The following is an 18,169-nucleotide window of genomic DNA, read 5'->3' on the forward strand; positions in this document are numbered from 1 at the left end:
TTCATTGCAGAAGGTAACCGTAGGGCTGATGCCCTTGCGGCACCAGATGAAATAGCCCCACTCCCAGACATATTCCAACAAGCAAAAGATCAGTCACCAATGTTTCCATCAGAATGCACCTGACTTGGTTCGGCAATTCTGCCTGATGCACAAACAAGCCCAAGCCATCGTAGCCACCTGTCCTTCTTGTCAAAACCAGTCACTACCTTCCCTAAGTACAGGAGCAAACTCTAGGGGTTTGCAGAGCTGTGAGGTGTGGCAGACAGATGTAACTCATATCTCATCATTTGGCAAATTTAAATATGTCCACGTCTCCGTGGATACCTTTTCTGGTGCCATCTACGCTTCCGCCCACACAAGGGAGAAGGTCTCTGAAGTAAAAAAACATCTCATGCAAGCCTTCTCCACATTAGGAATCCGTAAGGTCATCAAAACAGACAATGGCCCAATGTACAAGTCCAAAGAGCTTCGGAGCTTCCTGCAGCAATGGGGAATAGAACATAAGACAGGCATCCCCTGTTCCCTGACAGGCCAAGCCGTGGTGGAGAGGGCCCACCAGAGCCTAAAAAAGGTCCTTCACCAACAACAAGAGGCTATGAAGGTGGAGTCTCCTCAAGTCCGGCTGTCCAAAGCACTGTTCACACTGAATTTTTTCAACTGTACCTATGAAAACCTCAACCCACCCATCATAAGGCACTTTAAAGAGAAGAGTCAGCACAAACTGAAAGTCCAGCCACCCGTCCTCATAAAGGACCCTGAGACTTGGAAAACAGAGGGGCCCTATGAGCTTGTGGACTGGGGTGGGGGATATGCGTGCGTATCCGCTCCCTCAGGCTTGAGATGGATCCCCTCCAAGTGGATAAGACCATACATTCTGAGAGTGTCAAAAGATAAAGCCACGGCACATGTAGCTGATGTCTGCTGGAGGAGGAAACGTCGTCAGACTCTTTAAAGTTAAGTTGCTATTACTTGAACCTTATTCCTAACATTTTTTATCTTCAGTTTTTTCAGTGTTTCCCCTTGATCTGAACTCAGCCCCTGTATCATCAGAATGAGCCCCATCCTTCTGCTGCTCCTGTTGTCAGCCATCCGTCCAAGTCAGATGTGGATTGTTTCTCAGCCTCAGGCAAACATAAGGACCACTCTTGCCAGAGTCCTCAACCAAGATCACATTTTCCTGCCTGCCTCCTCTGTGTCTGACCCAATGTCTACTTGCCTTGTGGGGATCCCACCTAAATCCAGTGAATTTCCGCCAACATTAGCAACCTCCTTTTTCCAGTATTTAATCTGTTATCCCCTTGGGCAAAATTAGTTTACAGACAGACAATAACAGAAAAAGAACCCCAAGAATTTTAGCTCCTTGGTTGTGTAAAAGCATTCTATTGTGTTCAGTTTATGTTTAAACCAAAAGACCAGGTAAATTTGTATCAGTAAGTCAAGCAGTTTAAAGAAAACTTGTCATGGTTTGATGCTGGCACAATGCCAGTGCCCCCATGAAAATGCCTTCTCCCTGGTGTCTACTGTGAGATGTGACCAGGAATAGATCAAAGCAGGCTCCAGCTTAGGAATAGAAGGAAAAAAAAACTTTCTTAACTTACAATATATAAAAGATACACACAGAACTCGGGATGAAAACCTCCCAAACATTCCTCCTCCCCCCAACCAAGTTCCCAATACGTAAGACAAAACCTTGGACTTTCAATTCAGTTGCCGTCCCTCAAATCACCAACTCCCAGTCCATCACCAACCTTCAGATAATCAATTCTCAGTTCACCAAGAGGAGAGGAGTCCCTCTTGTGCCATAGGCTTCCCCAGGAAACACAGTTGAAACCTCATGTGTTTCCATGTAACTCGTGGCACCGCCCGGAGAACATTTGCCATCGTGACATCTTCCTTCCATGCCCAGTGCTCTCACCACTGCACATGGACCAGAGCTGCTTCTAGGGTCATCCTTTTAAGGGTGCTTTGTCCAGTTCCAAAAAAAAGCAAGTCTCTCACTTTCGAGACACCTGTCCCCCCCAAATTTCACCCCCTGGGGCTGAGAGGTCTCAAGAACAGAGATCTTTTCCTCCACTGAAGATCGAGGGCACCAACCACCCTCCTCACCCGGCCGTCTCTGTTCCCACACTCCTTCACATAACAACACTGAACTCTCTTGGCTCCGAGACATTGCCTCCCCCTAGATGCAGTCTCTGTGTCACAGGAAAAATGGTTCTGTCCATGGCTATACAAAAAAAGTCTCGCCAAAGGCCACTCCATCACCTCCTCCCACCTAAGATTCTTCTCCACTTCTCTTGTGGCCCATTTTCTCTTATCTCTATCTCTCTTCTCATTCAACTCCAGGAGGATCAGCATTTGTAAGGTTTCCATCATGCAAGAAAAGGGTTAAAAATCTCAGTCTGTGCCTGTCCCGAACTCCCATGGCTGCCCTGCTGGGCACCTTCTCCCCGCACCCCCCCCCTTCTGGCCATGCTATCAAACGTCAAGGTGGCGTAGGCACAGACATCAGCTCTCTCTCTCTCTCCTGGGAGGGGAAGGGGGGGGGAAGGAAGGAGTGGCTGCCCAATGCCTCTCAGGGTTCCTCCACCCTTCCATCCTGCAAGGGCCTCTTCACCTCCCCTCTCTGTCCAAGGCCCCACCTCACCTGGCCGCATGGCTTCCCCTCCCCCACCCGGCCAGCAGCAGCTGGGCAGGGGAGGTCTGAACCTTTCACTGACTGGAACCAAGACAAAGTTTTCCTGGGAGTTCTCTGCTTTTATGCCCCCTGAGTTCTCAGAGGTATACCCATGTCCCCAGTGGCCACACCAGGTGCTAATATTCAAATCTGAGCACCTATTGGTTTGACCACAGCATCCCAAAAAACTCACTTCCTCTCCAAACCACGACAAAACTACACAGTAAAAAATTGGTTTAAGAAAATTTCCCATGTGGAGATGGTGTCCACCCCCAATAATAAGCCCCGTGCCCTCCCTAAAGGGTTTTTCCTCATTTGTGGCAACAGAGCATGGGCAGGCATCCGCTCTTGTCTAACCGGAGGTCCATGCACCCTTGGAAAGCTGAGCCTGTTTACGCCCAACAAGACCAAAATCATGGATTGGCCAACCAAAACCAGCGCCCACAATTCGGCCCACAAAAAGAGAGACTTAAGGAATTTAGACCCAAATTGCGATTCTGAAATTGTACATTGGTCCAAACCAAAAGGGGTTGCAATCACCGTGTTTTTGCCATGGGTGTCTGCAGCCAAGGCTCTAGGTGAATTATCACACCTAGAGTGTTGGGTTGCCAAACAGGCAAATATTACATCAGCTGCACTTTCTGACCTCCTGGCAGACGACCAAACAACAAGGCAAGCCACCCTACAAAATCGCGCCACAATTGATTTTCTTCTCCTACTACATAATCATTGGTGTGAGGAGCTTGAGGGTCTCTGTTGCCTAAATCTGTCATCCAAGGCAGAGCATGTCCACAAAATCATTGGAAAGATGCAACAGATGGTCCAGGACATCAAGCAGGAAACAGCAGACTGGATGGACAGACTTTTCCAAGGATGAGGACTCTCAGGCTGGGTCAGATCCATACTAAAGTCTGTATTTTTAGTTTTGGTTGTTCTTTTTGTTATTTTGATCAGCTTTGGGATCATCAAGGGCATCGTGGCCAAATTATTATAGAAAGCTACTTCTCCTTTAGAGATCAATCAGGTGACTGTTCCCACCGCTCCTGAGGAAGAAACAAGAACCTCTGCAGTGTTTATAAAACAGCCTTGGTTTGCCAATGCTTCGGATCAGCCCAAGCTGAGTTTTAATTTTTTAGACTTAAGTGCCTCTGCCTTTTTATTTAAATGAAAAGAGGGAGATGTTGTAGTGTGTTTTTATACTTTGTAATACTTTGAAGTAGTTTTGTTTTGTATCCCTGTATTTTTCCCAAATGATTTATCCCAGACTGTACTCCCCTCCCTTTACCTGTGTAATCCCTTTCCTTTGCTGAGATCATCCCCAAATCCCCACCCTGGATCTCTGTCAATCACTCAGCTTCCCATCCCCTCCATCTAGAAGCTTCGGTCCAGGATATCGAGTGATTAGCCGGAGGCTAGGGGTCAACCTCCCCAAGCCTTGCCTTATACGCTGTCCTAAATGTCTATCCCCCAGTACCCATCCCTTAGGGTTACCTATTGGTTAATAAAATGTTATCTACTTTCGGTTTCCACCTTCCTTTAAATGCAGCCTTGGTACCTCTCCCAGGGCGCTCAGCAGGAGACCCCCTGAGGTTTAGGGGCTCATCCAGAACTCCTAGAATAAAACCTTGTGTCCTAGAGTGATGTTATGATGCTTGTATCCCCATTCATGTGTTCTGTTAATGTTGGATATTATGTTCTGTACCTTTAAGACTGGCTCTGAAGAGTGAAAGTTTTGTTTTGGTTTTTCTTATCAGCCTGGTGGGACACAGAGACTTTTGCTTTTGCTGCTTTTGCTTTTCGCGTTGCTTGCTCTCGCTTCTTGCTTGCTTTGCTTCTGCTTGCATTTTGCTTTTTGCTTCTGCTCTTTAGCTAAACAGACCAAATTTCTTCCTGGACTGTTTCCCCTCTCCTTTTTTGACCATCTGGAACCTGCTCCGGACTGGGACCTGGGAAGACCGAGAGTTTACACCTTGTGGCTGCAGCAGCTGCCCCAGTGCCGGAGGGACTGAGAACAGAGCGACCACCCCCAAGAGAGACTTTCTGAATTTGTCATCTTTTTCCAGAGTGGTATCATCCAGTATTGTTCATTCTGTGTGCTGGGGGGTGCTGTGCCCATGAAATAAACAGGTTCTTTCCACTTCTCTCTGAGAAATTCTTCCCGAATGGTTTGAGGGGAGGAGCCCTGTGGGTTTGCTTTCTGGAGGGGCCCTCCTTAGGAAACTGTACACCAAATTTGCTCTAAACCAGGACACCTTGTATTAACCCCTGCTAAGAGTCAGCCCTTTTATCTTCTACCGATGTCTCTAGTGTCTCTTCTGCTGGAAAGGCAACTAGCCTAGGTGCCCTCAGTACCCTCGGGGCATGAGAGAGTGTCTCCCCTCTGTCAGCTGTGTCAGGATTGCCCCCCCGGTGCCTTCCGACTCAGGACTGGCTGAGGGTTCCTGAGAACCTCCCAGAGAGTCAGAGACACCAGTGGGTTTGTGTTTGTGGTGCTGGTGCTGGACGTCTTGCTGACACTGGTGCTGAGGCGCTGCTCTGTGAAGTTTGTCCTGCTCCCAGCGCTGGTGGTCATGCTGCAGCCCAGCCCCCTCCTGGGGATCTCTTTCACCTGGTGCCCATTGACACTGCCAGTGCAGGGCTTCTATTGTAGTGATTGTGGGCAGAGGCCGAGGGTTTCGCCACCAGGACTGAGGCTTTGGGCCATCTCTCGACAGGGCTGCCCGCCTGCCCAGCGACAGTAGCACCCCAGGGCTGCCAGGCTAACCTGCCCACTTCCGCCATGGGAAAGAATAAAGACGGCTTGGAGAAGCAAGAAAAGAGTTCTTCCTTCTTCCTTTACCTCAATCCTTAGAAGTGGATCCGCATTTATCGGCCGTACCTGACGGTCCGGGACCTCAGTCAGTGGTCGAACTGTGATCCTGCCAGCCGGCTGTGGAGGCGGGACGTGGCCACTCCTGATGTGCATCGAAAGCGAAAGAGGATCGGAGCGCATGGGTGACTGGCGCCACCACTCCTCCGGCGATCAGGATGCAACATCAGTTGGCGCCCACTGTGGGAGCAGCGCGAGCAAGACCCCACAGAAAGAGCTCTCTCCAGGGCATGTGGACGCCTCTGTGAAGTTCTTGGACTGTCTAGTGCCACCGGCGAATCTGTGCACTTTCTGGTTTACGTGGCTCTTGGCGGGCAGGAAAAGTTACCCCCAGCATTCCTATTCTGGACGTGCAAGGAACCTTCCTTTGGATTGGGGACCATCTCTGAAGCTTTTCATTTCCAAGAATCTCCAGGTTTGTGAGTATTCCAGTGGCCGGCAAGAACCCAGCTGAGTGGGGGGAACTCCCGCGGATTAGGGGAGAAGTAGCGCTCAACGTTAAAACCCCCTTGCCGGCAATTCTTGGGTGCTTTTCCTTTAGTTTTTGTTTTGCCTCGGAGAGTGGGTGGAAAAGAACCTAGCAGATAGTCTCAGTCACAAGGGGTGCAAGACTGTCTATTACGGAGAGGGGAGTTTATAACCAAGTTGTGGGTTTCCTGGTGGGAGTGGGTTTTCGTTTATCAAAGGGAAAAGTTAAGAGATTTTTTTAAGTGGATTTTTTTTCATTTTCCAACTTCTACCCCTGATGAAGTAAAAACACTAAGATTTTGGGATAAAACTGGAATTAAACTTGGAGAAGATGCAATGATAGATGGTGAATAAAAAAGTGATTTTTATCCTCTCTTTATAATACTGAAAACTATCACATTCTAAATGGAAAAGAAAGTGAAAGAAAATCCAGATAAATCTTCCCCAGTTCCTCCAGAAACCCCTGCTCCAGTCCCCTTTGTTCCTGACCCCCAGCTTTCCAGAACCAAGTGAGCTGAGGGGAGCAAACCACCTGCAGCAGGTGCACAGCCGCCCCCACATTGTGGGTCTCCCTGGCTCCCCACATCTTCCCCGGTTCCCCTCTGGCTCTTGCAGGACTGATCACCCTGTTAGAGCTCCTTCCCTACACCCTAATAACTCACCTCCTTTGCCTGTAGAAAACCTGTACGTCGTCTCCCAGATTCCTCACCTTACCCAGAGTCACAAAATGGAGGATGCCACATGGCTTGGCCCCCATTTTGTGGTTCTTCTCCCCATAATCCCTTTCTCCGTTGCTCCCATCCCCCTTACCTAGAGTCACAAAACGGTGGACATCACATGGCTTTGTCTCCATCTTGTGGTTCTTCTTCTACTTCCCATAATCCCTTTCTCCCCTGTTCCCTTCCCCTGACCCAAGACCCTCAATTGTGTTCTGGCTTCTCCTCTTCCCATCCTCAAAATACCCTGGCTCAGCTCCCTGTATCTCCCTTTGCTCTGCCCTCTGGCCAAACCACTGCCCCTCTCAGTGCTTCTGCTCCCTGCCTTTGCTCTGCCTCTCACCCTTGGGGACCATCCCTCCCACCTCCGGTTTCCCATGCTCCTCCTTCCAGTTCCCACAGTACTGTGGAAAAAGGGAAGGACGAGGTGGAAGACCGGATGTCAGACAGCGGCAACCCAGTCATCTTCTCAGTGCCCGTTTCTTACAGTGCTAGGGGGAAGCGTCCCAAGGGGGAATCTTTCCCCTACAACAACATCAAAGAATTATTCAAAACCCAGAAGGAGGTTGGTCGATCAAGTGAATATTTTAAAGGCTTTCTAAGGACCACCCTTTCGGCAAATGTCCTAGTTCCTGGGGACCTGAAAGAAATATTTTCCAACCTATGTGGTCCATCAGAAGATAGGCTGTGGATGAAAGCCTGGCGGGAACGGCTTGTCAACCTCCTTCCAACTTTATGGGAAAATGAAGAAACTGCAAATGATGAAGATGACAAACACCTCAGTATAGGACATCTCGTAGGGGAGGGTGAGTGGGAGCAATCCACAATCCAAGTCGAAAAAATTCCTAAGGCAATCTTAGAAATAATAAAGTAGAGGCAGGAAAAGCTTTTAACCTCCTACCCACTAAAGATCCTTTGCCCAGTCTTGTCTCTTTAAAGCAGAGACCCGATGAAGCATTTTTAGATTTTGTAGACAGGGTCAGAGAAGTTGTGGGAAGGAGGATTCCTAGATCAGAGCCCAAGATGACATCATCATAGACCTCGTAACCGAAGGTGTGAATGAAGACTGCAAAAGAATCATTCTCAGTCTTCCTTCATCACCACCATCATCACTAGACTTAATTATGAAAGAATGCACCAGGAAAGTGAGACTTTCTCAAGTAGAAGCGCCAACGAAGGTCACCATCAGAGAACGGGCTACAGCAATGGCGGACACTCAACCACCTCCCATCTCTTCACAAGTGTCAAAACTATATCCCTGCTTTGACTGCAAGCAGAAGGGACATTTTATGAGGGACTGTCCCTATCTGGGGAAGCCTCCCCAGTTCCACCAAGAAGGGGGGAGGGAAGGGAGCATGGGGAAAATAGCCAACCAAAAAACTAGCATGTGAGTGCAATACTGCTCCGGGTGAGGAAATAAATGGGGCAGGGCACGGGGAGGATGATTGTGATCAATATCATATTAATAGCACCTTTGGCTTGTTTTCTACCCAGGATGTGACTGAGCCTTTTAGGCTACACCTTACCCAATCTATGACATTTACCAACTCAGACTGGAAAGAACTTTACGTGGGCGCGGAGCTGGAAATCACATTCTGCGAACTGGTTCAGTCTCTCTACCGGCAGAGATGTGAGTACCTTGTCATAGGCAACACAAATCACACAACCTGTGAGATCGAGATTGCACCGGGACTTCTACCACCTATCCTGGAGCATCTCATTCTAATGGCATGCTGTGTCCATCCCCCCTCTTCCTACCAAAGGGCCAGGTCATCGCCCAGGCCATTCCATTGACACAGTTTTTATGGGACAACCAGGACCTTTCAGTTTACTATACTGAAGTGGTGGGAGAGGAGAAGCCCCTTATATGGTGAGGCCTTAAGAGTGAGGGGCACGACGTCCAACTTCATGGGAACTGCAGGACGTAGACTGCAAGGTCTTAGGTGTAGAGGGTACACAATTCACAAAACAATCAAGGAGCATTGTGCAAATTACGGGGCCCAATTGGAAATTAGCAAATACACGCCCATTTGTATTAAACACCAAGTTTACCCTATGAGAGAGAGACTGCATGTCCCAATGGGGGGCCAAATTAGAACTGACAACCCCTCAGGGTTTTTACCAGAGGCCACTGAAAAAGAGCGCCCTACTCAGAAGTTAAATTGGCTAACTGAAACACCAGTCTGGGTAGACCAGTGGCCACTCAGTAAACAGAAATTAAAAGCGCTCAATCAGCTTGTGAAGGAACAGTTGGTCAAGGGACACATTGTAGAAACCAACAGCCCTTGGAACTCCCCAGTATTTGTTATCAAAAAGCCGGGGAAAGACAAGTGGCGGCTCCTTCACGACTTGAGAAAAATTAATGATGTAATCAAGGACATGGGGTCTCTCCAGCCAGGTATGCTATCCCCATCAATGCTCCCTCAAAATTGTCAATTAGCAGTCATTGACATCAAAGATTGCTTTTTCCAAAGTCCCTTACACCCAGCCGATGCACCATGTTTTGCCTTCCCGGTTCCTTCCATCAACCGAGAAGCCCCAATGCAATGTTACTATTGGTCTGCTCTTCCCCAAGGGATGAAGAACTTGCCAACCATCTGCCAATGGTACGTCGCCAGAGTCTTGTCCCCAGCGCATGCCAAAGCAGGAGAGTGCATCATCTATCATTACATGGATGATGTACTCGTATGTGCCCCAGACGACAACACACACAGGTTCTTGATGACACTGTTATTGCTTTGTCGGTGGCAGGATTTGAGTTAAATCATGAAAAAGTGCAGAGGCTGCCGCCCTGGAAATATTTAGGCCTCAAAATCACCAACTGCAGGATAACACCACAGCAGTTGGTAATCAAAGATGAGCCCAAAACCCTGCGAGATTTCCAACAGCTGTGTGGAACCTTAAATTGGGTGAGGCCCTGGTTGGGCCTAACCACAGGTGATCTATCTCCTCTTTTCGATTTGTTAAAGAGGGGGAGGAGATGGATGCCCCAAAGACATTAACCCTGGAGGCATGGGCTGCGTTAGAAAGGATCCAATTAGCATTGGAAAGTCAGCAGGCCCACTGCTGCCGGCCCGAACTCCCTTTCAATTTCATAATTTTAGGGAAACTGCCGCACTTGCATGGGTTTATTTTTCAGTGGGACGGAGGTCAGAGGGACCCCCCTCTTGATTACAGAGTGAGTGTTCCTTGGCCACAGTCTGTCCAAAAGCATCACTCGGCTGCAAGAACTGATGGCTCAGCTGATTTGTAAGGCTACGGCATGCGTGCGGTTGCTTGTGGGGTGTGATTTTGCATGCATCCACATACCAATTCGGCTGTCCACTGGTGTCGAAGGAAGGGGACCAGGACACCAGATGGTTCATCACAGGTCCAGTTTATTGAAGAAAGCATCAAACACTTATACAGCAAATAATAAGCTTATGAATATTCTGTAAGCCAAGCAATCTATTGGTTAAACTATACCATTAACTCTTCCTCATTCCTTTGGGCCTACGTTCTCTACTTCTCACGTCTCGCTGTCCATTTCTTTATCATACTCAGCTAGGCCCACGGACACGTTATCTTGCAGGTGCAAGATTTGGAATTAGCCACGGTCTTGTACTTTTCCATTCTCTAGTCAGCTACATTGCCAACAGACACCCTGCCTGCAAAAAGGCCTCTGCCCTAGTTAGGACATCTTTACCAAATTAACTCAGCTGTGTCCTCTCTCCTCAATCCACTCTTTGACAAAACTCTCCACACACTGGAAGACTGAACAATGAGACTTTAGAACATCTACAAAAAGAGAATGAAAACCTCCAGTTTGCCCTAGACAGTTACCCTGGGAAATTGACTATTCACCAACCTGGTCATAAATTTTTTAATAGTGAATTCCATCTGGTGCCAAAAGAAATTTAAATTTGTAAACCCCTTAAGTCTCTAACCATTTTCACCAACACATCCGGGAGTTCCCACAAGTCTATAATGACGTGGAAGTACCCTCAGACTCAGCGGTGGGAAACTGATGTTAAGATCGTTGAAGACTCCCCTCAAGTAACTGAGTTGGATGCTGTCTTTAGAGTCTTTGAAAGAGTCCCTGAACTTATTAACATCGTAACTGATTCAGCTTACGTGGCAGGGGTGGTGTCTAGGGCTGAGCACATGGTGCTTGAAGAAGTCTTGAACCGGGTGATTTACAAGTTGCTCTCAAGATTAGTACAACTAGTTCCCCACCAAGAGCAACCTTTTTGCATCATGCATGTGTGTTTACACTCTGATCTCTCAGGTTTCATCACGGAGGGCAACCGCAGACCTGATGCCTTGGCCGCACCATTACAGCTGGCTGGCCAAGGCAGTGCATTCCATCGAGCCAAACTCAGCCATCAGCAGTTCCATCAGAATGTGCCTGGTCTGGTCTGCCAATTCAATCTACCACGTGACCAGGCCAGAGCAATCGTGGCCACATGACCACAATGACAGGGGTCCACATTACCATCACTGGGGGCAGGGGTAAACCCCAGAGGTCTCCAAAGTTGTGAAATCTGGCAGACTGATGTAACTCTGACCTCTTCGCCTCGACGTTCCAAGAGGCCTCTCAGAGCCGAAGCTCTGCTTTTAACCCCTGTCTATTCTCGGAAGTGTGTCCAAACCGCACTGGTCACACCAAGTGCCAATATCAAACTCCGAGCATCCATTGGTTTGACCACAGCCTCCCAGAATTCTCACTTCTTCCTTGTCAAACCACCACATTCATATACCCCAATCTGTCAGATTTAAATATGTTCATGTTAGCATGGATACCTTTTCTGGTGCACTCTATGCCTCAGCCCACACAGGGGAGAAGTCAATGGATCCACAGAAACACCTAATACAGGCATTCTCTGTGTTGGGGATTCCAAAAGTCATTAAGAGTGACAATGGGCCAGACTATGTCTCCAGGGCCTTCGGTAATTTCCTGCTTGAATGGGGAATAGAACATCAAACTGGAATTTCATACTCCCCCACTGGCCAACCAATAATAGAGAGGACTCATCAGAACCTGAAACGAACCCTAGAATATCAGAGGGCTGAAGCCAAAGTTCTATTCCCCCAAATCAGGCTTTCAAAGGCACTGTTCACCCTCAGCTTCTTGAACTGTTCCTTTGAAAGTCTAAACCTGCCAGTAGTGAGACACTTTAACCAAAACCACATGTTAAAGTTCAAAGAAAAACCACCGGTGTTAATAAAAGATCCCAAGTCGCAGCAGATCCAAGGGCCCTGCAACTTGATCACTTGGGGGTGTGGGTACGCTTGCGTGTCCGCACCCTCTGGTCCAAAGTGGATCCCCTCAGTGATGGTGGGAAGAATCTGAAGTTTAATTAACTGCCACTGCTGTCATCCCATCAACACTATCACAAAAATTAAACAAAAAAGGGGGAATTGTGGAAGTGGTGTTTTGAAGATTATATATTTAGTCTCTCCCTAAAGTTGTTAACCACCTGTCTTCCTGCCTTTTCTCCGTGGCAGTTATGATAATTCCAGATCCTTCCCTGTCTATCCTCCAAAATCCTGCCCCTGCAGCCTGTCTGCCATAATTTGCTACACCCATTTATCCAGAATCTTCATTGTCAGTTATGATATTTCCCTTCTCTCACTGGTATGCACCTTTCCCGTCCCCTTTTCTATTGGCATTATGTTTACATTTGTCCCCCCATACCCCTCCTATTTAGCCCTTGATTTGTTAGTCTCCTCCTACTGGGAAACCGCCCCCCCGCCAAAGCTGCTGTTTTTCTTTGTTTTGCGCTCATTTGCCACTGCCCCCATTCAAGCCTGTGCCGCTCCTGTGCGGCGCTCTGTCATCTGCACCACTCCTGCACAGCGCTGCAGCCCTGGCGCCGCTCTCGCCACGGGAAAGAATAAAGACGGCTCGGAGAAGCAAGCAAAGAGTCCTTCCTTCTTCCTTTACTTCAATCCTTAGACGTGAGTCCATATTTATCAGTTGCACCTGTCGATCTGGGACCTCAGCCAGTGGCCAAACCGCGATACTGCCTGCCGGCAGCTGAGGCAGGACACAGCCACTCTTGACGTGCGTTGAAAGTGAAAGGGGATCAGAGTGCACGGGCGACCGGTGCTACTGCTCCTCCCGTGATCAGGATGCAATGTCAGTCTAATAGTGCAGCAGTGGAACCCACAGATGTTACAACCATCCAGGTTCCAGCTGAACTGCAAAGCCAGTCACAGCCAGCAGCAGTCACCCCTGTAGAAACAAGGATGTCTACAATGAAATCAGAGCACCCAGATAAGGATAAGAATGGAGGGCCCTCACAACCCACAGGGGAGCCAGAGGTTGGGATCATCACTGAGTCCCTGATGTACAAAAGTCTCCGTAATCTGCACAAAGACATTGTACGACGGGGACGTGAGGCTTATACAACCTGGTTACTTTGGGTCTGGGACCTCATGGGTACAGGTGTCCAACTGGATGGTGGTGAGGCAAGGAATTTGGGACCCTTGACCCAGGACTCAGGTATGAATCCAATTTTTGTAAGGGAGCCAGGGTCCCTTTCCCTCTGGGAGCAGCTTTTAATGAGTGTCAGAGAGAAGTTTGCATACAGGCAGAGAATGAAGGAGCGCGACCATAGAATGTGCTGGAAGACCCTTGAGGAAGGGATCCAACAGCTGAGAGAAGTATTGGAGGTACTTTTTGGGAGGGATGGACAGCATGATAATGACCCCAACAATGTCAGGTGCACAGGGCAAATGTTATGGAGTCTGGCAAATCTAGGGCCATCTCAATACACCACCTTCATTGCAGCAATTTATGCTGATGCCAACCAAGAGACAGTGTCTGCTGTGAGCAAGACTAGCCCCATGTGCAGAGCAGGAGCAACTAGATCTAACTCTTCTTCCTCTTTTGTTTTAATTTTGTTCCTCAATATTGGCTCTTTTTTACTTTTCCCCTCTTTTTCCTTTAAGACCAAGATATGCTATTCCTTTTGGGTTGCTGCTGGGCTTTGTTGACATGCTAACACCATAAAGAGCCTAGCGTACTTTAACTCATCTAAGTATTTCTCCTGGCATATATGGGAAATCAAACTTGATATTAATCTCTTATGCAAACCACCAAATTTGGGCCACATCTGATTGTCCTCTAGTTCATACATCAGCAAGATCTTCTCTGAGAGTCTAATAAATTTGGATTTGAAAAACAATGACCCCTCCCCAATAAGGTCTCCCCACATTCTCAGTACAAATCCCAGGGGACTATCTTTCAGGATATTATTACTACAACACTAGCAGGAGAATGTGCACCCCATATCTTAACAATTATGAGTAGAAATTAAAAGAACCAGGGGGAGAGAGAGAGAGTGAGGGAGCGAGAGAAAGAAGAGATAGGGTTAGAACCCCTGGCCCTTCGGAGTCACAGCATAGGAGCTATCCCGTAGTGCCACCGCTTCTGGCCTCACGCCAGCAGCAGTGCAATCTAACCCACTTCTCAGAGAGTGTCCTCCTTTACTACCAGTAACACTCCGTCTGGACTATAGAGGACAAGAGTGTCGCCCTGTTTTTTTAAGATTTTCTAAGCCTTCTGATGTTGGCATTCTTGTAGCGAACTTTCTCACACACTTTCTGTAAATAACTCATTGTTTTGCATTCCTTTATGGAGGAGGAGAGAGTTGATGGACTGTTGGTTTGACCAGTGTCATTGCAGAGGCGTCACTGTCACTTTCCAATCTGTTGTCACTTTTGTGAAACTATAAATATTGGAGTCAGAGAATAAAACTTCCCTTTTTTTCCTTTTCCTTGAGAGCGGTGGTGTGCTTGTGTTCTTTCGTGTCCTTCAGTGACACAAGAGACCCCTTAACATTTAACTTAGTAGCTAAACAGAATACCCCTTTATCTACTCACGTGTGTCTGTCAGGTCCAAGGGTTCTTGGGCTCTGATACCTTCTGGACTGCAGCTGCCTCCCCCCCCCCCCCCCAGGAGTGCTGGCAGGAGTGGGGGGACAGGAGCTGGATGTTCCTCTGACTCTGGTCCAGGGAGTGTTCCAGATGCCTTCTGTCCCTTCATGGGCACCAGAAACTGATGCCTTGTCAAGGCTGACCTAGAACAGAGACTAGACAGAGTTAAAGAATAAAGTAATTATTTATTAGAAGTCCTCAATGGATACACCTTGGGCAGTACAAGAGCCCAGCCAGGGCTACACTCAAAATGAACCCAAAATGGTCACAAAATGCACAACCAGTCGCCAGGTCCCAGACTTTTATAAGTTCTGGCCCATTAGCATAATGGAGTTAATTGTCAAATTACAGCTTTAGATTATGAAGTCCCATCCTTCTTGGTTTTGTCTCTTCAGTCCACCATTGTTTATGTTCTTGGGCCTGAAATTTGGATCATTTGTCCTTGGTCCCCGGCTAGAGAAGGAATTGTTTTGTCTACCTACTCTGTGAAGAGAGCTTACTATTCTCTAACATGAAGCTCAGAACTACACAGTAAAGCAACACAGAATCTGAAAAATATAAAAGCATAAACAATGTACAAATAATAAAAGAAATGTACATAAGTAACATTAAATAATAGCTTGTGGCTGAATTTTTGTGAGTACTAGACATTGAGAAGGCACTTTTAAAAAAGTTTATTTTTAAGTGAGCAAATGTTAAAATTAGTTAGCAGAATTAAACACTAGAATCTCTAGAGGTTATTATTGTGCGTGGCTAAATGGTCCAGGCAGCTGCTTGGGACCTCTCCAGAATGGTGGCTTTTGGCGTGGCCATGATTTGTTTAGTGGTCTCAGGGATAATGTTGTTATCATATTGTATTCATATTTCTAGAGTCCCATACTGTTGTTATTATATTTTTAAAGTCCATGCCTTCTAGCTGGTTTTCTACCGTGCCGCTCTTCTCTGCTGTGCAATTCCTCATGACTTCACAGGGGCTCCTCCAGGGCTCTCAACCCACTCCTTTTATCCCAGTTATCTTTACGAGCCACAGCTGCTGCCCAACTAAGGACTTCGCAGCTGTGACTCATTTAGAATAGCTAGGACCCACTTATCCAATACATAGATCTTATAGGGACTCTCACTACAGGATAATACAGGGGTTTTGCTTAATCATAATGATTTGTGGTTGGGTAAGTGATAGGTAACTTGCCCTGTATAGTTATGTAAAGCAATTTGTAGTGGTATGTTATTTGCAAAGCATCGTTAAAATCATTCCTGTTGTACTGGTATAACAATTTTTGAGGGATCTCTTCCATTTAACTGCACACACTTTAGACAGCATTTGATAATCAACTGTGCAATTAATCTAAAAACAGTAGATGCTGTCCTTTTAGGTTGGTGGGGCAGAAAGATCCGTCTTCAAGATATGAAGTGGGTTAGACCACCATGTGTCCCATTGACCAATAATTCCTGTAGGATGCAAATTAACAATGATAATAAACACTGTAATACAAACTTCAGGACATACTTGGCAAACTTGTCTGTCTATTGTGGGTCATTCTACTGCTTCTAGAATAGTTTTAGCCTTTGGAGTTAATTTTCTCAGAGAGGTTAACTCAGGGTCATCTCTGTTAATACTGAACAGGGCTTATAACTGTGGAGTGGTTAACTCTATATAGCGTCTTACTCAGTTTATGATTCTTAAAAGGTTTTGAGCATATATATATATAAAAGGTTTTTTTGCATATAGCTCTTTGGGATTTTGTTTTTAACTTGAGTACCTGTGGGTTGAAGTAGATATGTTTGCAGTTTTTACCAGGGCTTATAGCGTCAATTTGACATGTGCTGGGATGGTGTCCGATAGGGGTGGTGATGGGGCTGGTACTGGTGGGGCTGTGGAGGCTTCTGTAACCGCGTGCTACGGTCACAGGGAATATGTTCTCCGGCCAGCTCACTCCCTGAGACTGATGGACAGTCACAAGAGAGGATCTCTACGGAGACCTTCCCGGGTGGCGGTGCATACAGGGGCTCACAGGTCCCTGCAGCAGACAGCTGTGGCACGGGTGACACAGCAGCAACCCAATATGAGGGACTGAGGCAAAGGAATGGAGAGGGATCACTTGCTTGAGTTCTAAGGAAGATTTATTTCCCCAGAGGAGTCAGGGACAAGTGACAATAACTGAGGGCAAAAAACTGCTTTTTAAGGAGGGGAGGGAATAAGGGGAAGACACAACCTTTTACCAATAGGATGGCATTAGGGAAGGAGTACAGGGTAAGGGCTATCCAATAGAAGCCAACAAGGGGAAGGAGCAAACTTTGCAATCCAATCTTGCTTTGAGGAAGGGATGAAGGACAGGGAACGCTCCAGAACAAAAGGCTGCGCTATCTTTGATAGACAGGGAGATTGACATACACTTGGCAGGAAAATCTTGGGGTAAACAACTCAGGACTGAACCATCAGGGAAGCCAAATGGGGTACATGGAATGAACCATTACAAACTTATAACAAGGAATATTTAAAACCTACTACAGAAGAACAAACTGTAAAATAACAGACTACCACAGCTTCCTCTCTGGCGCTGGCAGCAGGATGGTGACTCAGGTTCCCTCTGTAAGGGTCTCATGTGTCCATTGGTGATGTGGTTCCTTGGGGCTGTTCAAGCCTTGGCTGTAGATGCGATGAGGCTGTGGTAGCGGCAGGAGCGGGGCTTGGCATCATTGTACTGGTGTTTCCTGGTTCCAGTACATTTCCAGGTGTGATGTCATTCCCACATCCGGGCCTCTCTAGTGACGTATTCTCAGGCCCCGCCCACAAATTACAGCAGCAAGTAGGTGCGGTCAAAGGAGGTGGGACCGTAGGCAGGGCTTCGCAGCCAAGCCAATCAGCTCCAGGTAGAGGTGGTCTGGGTGTTTCTATAGCGACGAGGGGTGTGGGAGTCTCCGGTGGGAGGGTGAGATCCTAGGACCCTCATGGTCACGGGGTGCCCAGCCAAAAGGGTGGCATGACCCAATCTGGGATAACAACTCCACGCAGCCACAGGGCGATTCAGCCTGGCACAGCAGCTTGGAATAGCTGCCACGTCGTTTGGCATAGCACAGCATCTTGGAACAGCCACCAGGGCTGTGCCTGCTGCTGGTCCGCAGCACGCTGGTGCTCCGCTGGCTGCCACCGCACCACTTACATGCAGAGCTCTGCCGGCTATGGTTTGGTTGCCCACCGGGGCTGTGCCTGCCTCTGGTGCTGGCACCCCACCGCGTGCTGGGTCACCGTCCCCAGTTCTGCTGCCCGCTGGGGTCGCACCACGTGACTGGGTTGCACAGTCCAACTTCCTGCCTCCCACTGGGTTCGACTTGCTGCCCTCCACTCCGCCGCCTGCTGGGTCTCCGCCACATATGTTGTATGTATCTGCCTCAGCAAGTTCAAGATGAGCCTCCAGGGTTTTAAAATTCAAACTGCACTTTCATCACCTTTGGAAGCTGCATCTAATATATATCTCCCAGTCCATGTCCAGGTATGTATATTGAGCGCTGTCTCTTTGG

This window comes from Zonotrichia leucophrys, unplaced genomic scaffold (genome assembly GCF_028769735.1).
Source record: "Zonotrichia leucophrys gambelii isolate GWCS_2022_RI unplaced genomic scaffold, RI_Zleu_2.0 Scaffold_33_1714398, whole genome shotgun sequence".
Lineage (NCBI taxonomy): Eukaryota > Metazoa > Chordata > Aves > Passeriformes > Passerellidae > Zonotrichia > Zonotrichia leucophrys.